Source organism: Octopus bimaculoides, chromosome 1 (genome assembly GCF_046866305.1).
Source record: "Octopus bimaculoides isolate indiv1 chromosome 1, ASM4686630v1, whole genome shotgun sequence".
Lineage (NCBI taxonomy): Eukaryota > Metazoa > Mollusca > Cephalopoda > Octopoda > Octopodidae > Octopus > Octopus bimaculoides.
Window position 1 is genome coordinate 13,079,360 of NC_142928.1, and position 10,503 is coordinate 13,089,862.

The 10,503-nt window shown below is 36.8% G+C and overlaps 1 long non-coding RNA gene across 6 annotated transcripts in view; it reads left to right on the forward strand.

Moving 5' to 3' along the window:
* Positions 1-440, forward strand: part of LOC128251597 (uncharacterized) — a 181,621-nt gene extending 181,181 nt beyond the window's left edge. For all 6 annotated transcript variants that reach the window (XR_016240987.1, XR_016240989.1, XR_016240986.1 and 3 more), the window contains one exon: positions 1-440. This exon is cut by the window's left edge and continues 915 nt beyond it. This is a non-coding gene — a long non-coding RNA (uncharacterized LOC128251597).
* The last annotated feature ends 10,063 nt before the right edge of the window (positions 441-10,503 follow it).

A 10,503-nucleotide genomic window follows, 5' to 3' on the forward strand; every position in this document is an offset into this window, starting at 1 on the left:
CAAGCCCTGGCTAGTGGCCATTTTGCCAGTAACAATGACGCTATAATCACTGTAGGAAGTTTCTTGGAGTCAAGAGTTCCTCTACGCCGGGATAATGGCGCTTCAGCACCGCTGGAGAAAGTGTTCAGCCATCGAGGGGGACTATGTTGAAAAATAAATCATCAGAAGTCTTGAACTATGCTTTGCATTTTTGAGGCTAAAGACTTTTCAGACACCCCCTCGTACATACATACATACATACATACATACTTACATACATACATACATACTTACATACATACATACATACTTACATACATACATACATACACACAACTGCGGTCTGGTTCTGAACTTTGAACGACATTATACCGAAGCTATTTTCTAAAACACTCTTCAGCTTCTGCAATCTGTTGAAGAAAAGAAAGAAGTATATAAATAAACATAATATCAAATACAAATTTTAAAATATATTTTGTGAATAAAATAGAGAAAATTGTTAAATAAAATATGACATTACATTAGAAATAAATAAGATTAGATGAAAACTTTAGTAAAACCATAAAACAAAGAGTGTCAGATTAAGAGCTTATTTAATATAAATACGGTTAGCATTGCTAAGTCATGCCTGAAGCACATATGGCATACCTGAATGAAATGTCATCAACAATTTTATATTAAAGACGAAACAAGAGATTGCATTTTTACATAACTTTAGCAGATTGTTAAAAATAAATGTTTAGTTCTGCATGTGAGTATACGTGCTCGCGTGAATGTCTGCACAAGAGGTATTAGAGAGAAAGAGAGAATTTGTGAATGCATGTGTATGCGTGTATGGCATGTGCGTGTGCGTGTAAGAGCGTGTGAAGGGTGTTGTGTGTGTTAGCAGAAAGAGTAAGAAAGCATTAATAGGAAGGGTAACGTATTAACATTCTATACTGAAAATGTTACTCCTACCAAGAATTTAATTGTTCTTATTTTATATAACATATATACGCTTATTGAAACACATATGTACACATACATACAAATACATGTGTCAGATTAGGCAAACAAGGGTGATTATCAATAAATACGAATACGTGAAACATATTTATGCATATATGCGTATAAGTATATATGAATAGTTAGACATACATGTATATACACATGCATGCATAAATATGTCTATGAGGAAAAGATGTCGGCAAAATGTAGTATATGTGTAATATGAAACGAAACAATGCTTCAAGTTGACCCAAGTGGAAACATGTTTAATTTCTGAAATCTTACATTGCAGGATTTGTGAAAAGTGGGGAGGTCGAAGCAGGTTGTATGTAGTACAGTCATCGGGTAGAAATAGTGATTGAGTTGGAAGCATGCAAGATAATGTGGAATTGTCCCTATTCAAACAGACAAGAAGACAGAACATAACAAAACATATCACTGTAACAGACAAGAGAAATCGAATTTGCTTATTGATTCACCCACCATAACCATTAAGTACTGTGAAAAAAGTAGGTGAACAGTTAAGAAAAATCGCAGCCTCCTTGTACATTGAGATTGCGTAGATTTGGTACATGAAATCTATAAAAATTGTACGTGTGAGGGTTGTTGCATTAGAGGCTGTGAGTAAAGGATTAGACAAATAAATAAAGGCGATTGGAATGGAATCTCCAGTATATCTTCTACAAAATATATCTACTTTTAGGACCAGGAAAAATTTTGAACATTTTGTGGTTTATAGACATCGTGTGAATATCTCAGGTCACATGGAATACTCAACTAAACACAAAAATTCTGCCAAGTCTGAGTCAAGAAGATAATAGTAATAACATTCCTTTCTGTTATAGAACACAATGCCTGAGTAGGAACTTCGAACGTGACCATATTATTGTTGCAGAACGTCCTCGTTGGCACTGAAAGAATATAAGAAAGGGAGGCATGACCAAGATGTAAATGTTGCACACTGGAATCTTTGCCAGAAATGGTGATTTAAAGCTTAAGTGAAATGATATGATCATCAGGTTGAAAGAGTGCTGGAGTCGGAGAAATGTAAGATTTTGCGGAACTTTCCTATCCAAACGGACAAGAAGTTAGACATTAATAGACAAGACATGATAAAATCATTAAAAGCAGTAAACAACCAAAGAGATTAAAGAAGATTCTCATAAATGCTAAATTATTCTCAAGAATAACGGACGCATGAGTAAAAATATGTGGTTGTCCTAACTGCGGAACAATCTTTTTGAAGGATCAGAATTTAAAGCTAGATCCAACATCACTTGCGCCTCTGAAACATTCTTTATGTAATCAGATGCTCGGGCTACCATAATAACTATATAGGGTCGACAGACAAATCGATCAGACAAAGATGTACCGTCGACAGCCAACAGATACCCACAATATCGCCAGATATATCTCAGTGAACAGATTGACAGATGTGCAGAACAAACGCTACCACAATTCCTAAACTTCCGATTACATCAATTTGCTATCTAGACCTCAGCACAAGTACGACTAAATAAAGTGACCTCATTTATCGAAATATATAACCCATATTGAAAATTAAAGATTTATCCCAACTATTGTAAGAATGAAATGTATACCAATATAAAAAATTACAGATTTACTTCCCCTTTACTAAAAAATACCTTGGCTACCAATTATCCCTCCTAGCAAATAAAATGTCTAATTTAGAATTTCATCCAAAACTCAAAATCCGAAAAGCGATAGCGAAACCGGTTATTATGTTGGAAGAAAAAAAAAATCTTATTTTGTACAATGTGTATAATACTTTATGATTCTAATATATTCTTTAGTGTTTTAAAACAAATCTGTGTTTTTCCCTCTTATTTCATTTCGTGTACACACACACACACACACACACACACACACACACACACACACACACACACACACACACACACACACACACACACACACACACACATATATGTATATAGATATATGTATGTGCTTCCTTTACATCTTTTACTTGTTTCAGTCATTTACAGTTGCCATGCTGGAGCACCGCCTTTGGGCGAACAAATCGACTGCAGGACTTACTCTTTGTAAGCGTAGTACTTATTCTGTCAGTATCCTTTACTGAACCGCTATGTTACGCTGATTTAAACACGCCAACATCGGTTGTCCATGGATGGCATGTACAAACACATAACTTCTGATCTTCATTCATTGGAAGTGTTATCATGTACATGTTTTGTTGGTTAGTGTAAGAGATGTGTTACAGAAAATATTCTAATCAATACCACAGAAGACTTGCTTGTCAGTTGTTTGACCATAACCAGTTCAGCATGTCCTTTGGTGGCTGACGATTTGTGCATCTCTGGCCACGGGCGGAACTAGTGGGAGAACATCATAGCCATGCGTTGAGAAAAATTCTTTGGAGTCTGGACAATTCACCTCTGTAAACATGGGGGATTTATTCAACATTCTTTAACAAACCTTATTCAGTGACCTTTTTAACGGGATGGGCAATTCAACCTGAAGAAAATCGTAACTGGGCCCCGCGTGCAAGATCATGCGCTCGTTATTGTTATATGAGATCACCATGTTGCGCACATATGGTTATGATGTATGTGCCTTGTGTACACGCGTATCAGACGGGTAGCCATGATGGTTATATTGGGCTTCGTATAATTGTATCCCAGTGCTCTCGCTAAAAAAAAAATGTTTCTTTTTCTTTTATTAGCCATGGGTCATGGATGAAGGGGACATCACAAGGACTACCAACAGTTTGTGAGAGTCTTTACATGAAAGATGAAGAGAAAGAAATGGAAAACACAGTGAAATGTGATAAAGGTATACATAGTATACAAAATACGTAATTACATGGATGATGTAATCTTCATGGTACAGGAAAACTACAACTACCTGACTGACCAAAAATTCACCAAAGCACGTACCTTCTCTCAGCTCCTGTCCTCCAATCTATAGGCACATTCTTAGAGTAGGGTCATTCATTCTAGCCATTTTCGCCATAGTCACATCTTTTCACAAATTCACAGGTCTTTAGCACTTCCTTATCCACCTTCACTTTCTTTCAAAAGTTGAACTTTAAAATGTCAATGAGGGCTTGACCGAACAGGAAGGAGTCTTCCTTGATCCTTGCAGCCTCGTCCACCATGCAACCTCTTTTATCATAGCCACTAGGCAGAGGAACACGGTTTGCCCTGCCTTGTTATAGAAGGGTGGTGGGTCGATCCTCACGGTGGATGTGACCTATGGTCGGATTCGTTCTATACAGATGTTAAATCATAGGTAAATAACTTACTTTATACTAAGAATAACTAGTCCTGGAAATCTTTGTTACCACTTTGTAGTTCATCCTCTTCGACGTCTAGAGTTACCCCGAGAACGTTCCTGATATGTCTTTTTTGTTTTTCAAAATTTATTTGCGCTTCTATTAAAAAAAGTCTTTCTGAAGAGGTTTTAGTTATTTCCAGAGTTTACGAGTTCATGTATTCTTGTAACTAGTGTATAAATAATGACTTACCCTTCCTTTCTTTTGTATCCTGTATTTAAGTATTTGCACTGCCATTCCTTTTGGCACCCATGCCGGGGTTCAGTGTTGTATATATTTAGTAATTAATAATTGTATATAGTTGTACTTGGTTTTGAGATCCTAGCTAGACTTCCTAAATTCCATCTAATTGAAAATTATTCCAGTCAGTTATTTTGTTAATCGTCTCATCAACTTTCTCTATTTCAACATTCATATTCTGTTGCCTTCAATAATTTCCCACTTTGCTTTAAAATGTCTGTAGCCTATCAGCTTCCCTGTTCTAATGAAGCCTTTTGCACACCATATCTGACCAAACCTCTTTGCTCCATCAGCATTTGGCAAATCATTCTTTTGATGCTCATTCTCATTCTTCAGCCGTTAGCAGAATGTTCTTCCATTGTTTTTAAATAGTTTATTCAGCTGATAATACTTAATTATTTGTAAGTTTCTAGATTTTTTGTCATCTAATACATCGGTAATTCGTCAAATCATTTTCTTAGAACCTGTATGTCTTAAGTTATACTTTCTGTTGATCTACTTCCAATAACTGTTCAGTCACCGTTTTCTTTCTAGTTATAGTATCTAAACTTCCGAGCTGTCCAACGCAACTTCCAATTCTTCTATCGAGCTTTCCATTTTGCGTTAATGCTATATCATTTTAAATTTAACTCTCAAGAATTTCTACAGTAAAAGAGGATGTGCAGTATATGAGGTCGTTAACATCGGTTATTGCCTCAAATTTGATTTTCGCTGAAAGATTAGCCAGTATCTGCGCTTTACGAAGTATTTCATTTTAGATTCCTCTCCAATATAGCAATCTCGTTCACTTTTGCTATTTTTTTCATTGCACAGAGGTGGTGCCATTGTAAATGAGGTTTATCAAAGGCGTAGTTATAGCTACCTGAAAACTATCATCATCATGGTCATCACCACCGTCATTGTCATTATTACTTCCGCCTTAGCGAAGGCGGAGGTAGTGTTTGCAGTCGTGGTTGTTTGTTTGTTTCTTTAACCGTGGAAAAGATATCTCAAGAACTGCTGAATGGATTGGAATGAAACTTCCAGGGAAGTTTGGCCTCGTGACTGGCACACACGGATTAGATTTTGGGATCAATTCGGCGTTGGCCAAGGATTCTAGATAATTTTTCCTATATTTTACTTAATTTTTGAGGGGGGTTGGGTTCGCTTTAAGTATTCTCGTTTGTGAGAGCAGTCGAGCTTATATTCTAATTTTAAAAATCATCTCTGGCCAGGGGCAGATTTAGAGTATTAAGGGCCTTCGGCATAACTGTTTACCGGGCCCCATTTCATGTGTGTTTTAGTAGAGTTAATATGTAGATTGCGGGCCGCTCAGAACTCCTGGCCCTCGGGCAGTGCTTAATTGACCGACGGCTCAGTCCACCTCAGTCTCTGGCTAATCGTTGGTGATGCTTTGGTGGAGGATTGCGCTCTTTGAGTGCTCTTGTTGTTGTTGCTGTTGCTATTATTATTATTATTATTATTATTATTATTATTATTATTATTATTATTATTAAGTGATTTTAGTTCAGTTAAAATGTGTTACAAGCATTTCTAAAGGCATATCTACTGCAGTTACCGTGGAAGAAAAAATCTCTTTTATGGTAAAATATGTAAAAACACCATATCGGACCAGTGTTGCCACTCTCTGATTTCCAACGCTGCCTTTCTAGCTCTTTACTCGTTATCAATGGGAAATGCGAACGACAGATAATTCTGCAGATTTAAAACCACAGCTTTTATGAAAACAGTCAATAATATTGACCGAGTTGCACTCTCAGACCGCATACGCAAAATTTAAGTTAGTTGTAATATGTTTGGGACATGGTTTATTTTCTCAAGGCAAATTCACTGCAATCATGTCGTATGGTAAAAAAAAAAGTGTAAAAATACCATATCTGTTAGTGTCGCTACCAATCGGATTCCGAGACGCAGTGTTTCTTGCTCTTTATTTTGCTATCGGTGAGAAATATCCAAGATAACAGCGCAACTCAGTCAACACTTGGGGTAAGTTAAGGAAACTGCAGTGAATTTACCGTTAAAAGTTGAGATATGTCACAGTCATAGATAACTCTGGACAGATGCGAAGCCGTAACTTTAAACACAGTTGAGGACATTGAGTTAAGCTATTAGACCACCACGTCGGAAGAAATTGAGCAGTTTCGCTGCCAAGCAGTGTTTAGACAAAAGCTGTATTTTAGTTAAAGCTACTGCTTTAGATTTCTCCAGAGCTACTACTCTTCGGTATTTCCCGTAGATAATGTGCAAAGAGCTAGGAATGTTGCATCTGGGAATCCGGTAAGGGTGGCACTAGATAGATATGGTGTTTTTAAAACTTTTACCATACGAGAGAATTTTTCTCCACGATACAATAAATTTGCAATTAGAATTTGAAATATATCACAAGCATATTCTAACTGATCTAATGTTCGCTTATGCCTAAACGCTGCTTGGTGCTGATACTTCCTACTTGCAACCTTGATGAGTTTATTTGTGTGATGTCCTTAGTTTCAACGTGTCTCAAATCATTATTGACTTTACTTGTCTCTTTATTTAGTCTCCATTGGTTAGCCTTCATAAAGTCTCATATAAATTCCGTCTCTTCTGTATTTAATAGATCCAAAATCCTTTTTATTATCATTTGGTCATCATTTTTGAAATTGTCACTGATCTCGATTCTTTTATGATCCATTGTAGTATATTTTTTCAGACACTTGTCCATCGCTTCCACTATACCACTTTCGTTTCGCGTATTCCCAGCATCACCTGATATTCTTTATTTAATAGCTTCTAGCTCAAGTTCTTTTAACCATCCATTCTTTCGTATTGTTCTTGCCTTTTCACATAATCTCTGTTCAGTAATTTCAAACAGATCTATTGCATTTCATTCTCTGCGCATTCATTTTCCCCCCTCTGAATGGCACGCCACTTGCATCCACTGGGATGCTCCACCATGGCTAGGAATGGATGTATTACGAGCGGTCCAACCCTGCTGTACAGAGGGTCACCTGTTGGATGCAGCGCCTTCATTATTGGTTCAATTCCCGTTTGCACTGCTATCGTTAGCCATTTTGCTCTCACAAATGAGGTACGGTTTTAGGTCACAAATAATCGGTATATTTACCGAGACACCGTGATAATCAGGATTGCCCGCCAAGGTCTTGCTGCCCTGGCTTTTGCATCTGTGTTAATGAAGTAGTATATTTCAGCATTAGTCGAATGGCTGATACAAAATTCACTTGTATTATTTAAATAATGTAGAAATAACTGTTGTTAAATTTTTGCGAGGAACTATGTTACGCAGTATGCGTTGCTAAAATGTGTTTATTTTTCTTATACATATGTTATTTAATGTTTATTTTATGTGCGTTTGGTTAGGCTAAATTTTCTGTTTCCATGCTTCTGTTAGAGGTTAATTTATGCTTGAAGGCAGAAGTTTACAAAAGCATTCCAATATTTCATATAAACTGTCTATTATAAATCCTTCTGTAGCATGTCGCTCCTTCCATCTGGAAACTTATGGAGATAGGAAACACTAACATATTTCTGTGTTTGTTTTCGTTCAACAGTTTAGTCATATAAGAAGGACGTGTCTAAAATGTATTACGTTTCAAACTCCAATGGGTTTGTCGTTCTGAATGGCAGCCAAAATGCATTAAAGAAAATCGAGAATCATTCCCGACAGACACGAATGCCCTGAACTTACGAATGAATCAGCATTTCTTTCACAACAGCGTCATGTTTATTTCAAGCTTTCACTTTCACTATTTACTTGTGAAAATCTATTTGCTGTTTACGTATATGTGCAGGATCTAACTCCATAGTAAGAAGCATTTTTATTCATGATATTGTTTATGCTTTTCATGTAGCTTACTTCCAACTCATCTCTGTTTCGACAAACGTATATCTATTAGGAAATGATTTGCGGAACGGATCCTTCTGTATTTATTCAGATTTTCAGATTTTCTTGTTTCAACTTTTTAATGGTAGGATGGTTCGACACATATGAGTATTGTCTGCAGTTGTACGTAGTCAATCAAAGAAGTTTGTTGTTATTATTGTTTAGCCACAGTCGACTCTGTTCGGAACGACATCGTATCAAAATCATTCTCAGCAGTAACATGTCTGAGATGATAGAACTATATGGAAATACATTTCATCAATTACCTTTTATATGTCAGAAAATAGAGTGAAGAAGTGCCTTGGCCACTATTTCTAGAACAGACATTGACTCCTTTTCCTAGCAGCGAATTGACTAGATGTTTTGGGTGTCGGCTGCTCTGATTCTCTGCACTTCGAGATCCAATCTAATCATGGTTATTCCTAATTTTCATCATTCCGAGGTCATTAGATAATAAATATTCTTAATGAGTAAAAAAGAAGACAAATATAACTTCGATGAAAAATAATAAAAGCACAAAGAATGGATGTTATATTTATTTGTTATATTTCAATTTTTATTGTTGCCTTTTAAACTCCTGTTCAATCGTAACACAGCTGACTTAATGATTAAAGGAAAGATGTACATCGGATTCTTTGCAATATTTGTTCCCGTTTTCTGCGTTCTGAGTCAAATTCAATATAGGTATCTGGAAAGAAAAAAAAAACACTAACATCAATAAGCAAATACTAGCCAAAAAAAAAAAAAATGGTGTTGTACAGTGCAGGGAGTTGGTTCTTGTGATAGGGTTTCGTAAACTGGTGAATATTGATAACGATAATCTCATTCGTTGGCTTAATAGTGCAAGTAGTAACGTGCTTTAGGATATATCATTTGCTACATCGTATTAACAAATTTCAACGTAAGTAGGATAATGTCTTCTAGAAACATAATTCATATAGGGATCGTAGGAGTGGCCGTGTGTTAAGTAGCTTGCTTACGAACCACATGGTTCCGGGTTCAGTCCCACTGCGTGGCACCTCGGGCAAGTGTCCTATACAAAAGCCTCGGGCCTACCAAAGTCTTGTGAGTGGATTTGGTAGACTGAAACTGAAAGAAGCCCGTCGTATATATACATACATATATATATATATATATATATATATATATATATATATATATATATATATATATATATATATATATATATATATATATATATATATATATATATATATATATATATATATATATGTGTGTGTGTATGTATGTATATATATGTATGTGTGTGTGTGTGTGTGTATATGTTTGTGCATCTGTGTTTGTACCCTAACATCGCTTGGCAACCGATGATGGTGCGTTTACGCCTCCGTGACTTAGCGGTTCGGCAAAAGTGACCGATACAATAAGTTCTGGGGTCGATTTGCTCGACTAAAGGCGGTGCTCCAGCATGGCCACAGTAAAAGATTAAAAGAAATATGACACAGATACGTACGAGGTGAGTTCAGAAAGTATCCGATTTCACTTTTTCCTGGCAAAACTAATGCTGCGTAAGAAAATCTTTTGGGTGAGAGCTGATGCCATCTTTCCTGCGAGTGCGTGAACATTTTCGCGCCGGCAGACAGTGTCAGTTTCAGGCTGTTACGCCCAGTGTAAGGACGTGTAGCGTGCGATCGTAAGATCTTCGTTTTCACCGAACGCATCAAATTTTGCCAAAATCTTCGTGAGGCACAAGCTCAAACGATCCAGAAAATTCAGTTGGCCTTTGACGATGACGACATGGGAAAAACTCAAATCAAGGTGTAGTACATCTGCTTCAAATATGGCCGCAATTCAGTGGAAAGCGACGCACATTTCGGCAGACTATCTAGAAGTTGAAACGAGGAGCTGATTGAGAAAGTTCGGTGAATAACCGTGGAAGACCATCGTGTTACAATTCAAGAAATTGCTCACAAAGTGGAAATAAGTACAGTGGGAATGAGCACAGGATTGTGCGGGCGGAATGTATCGACGAAATGTGTCCCCTAGTTTCTGGTGGAGCAGCGGAATCACCTTCGCATAGAAATCGTTCAGGACATGTTGGACTGTGCAAACCAGGATTATGACTTCATGAAAACCA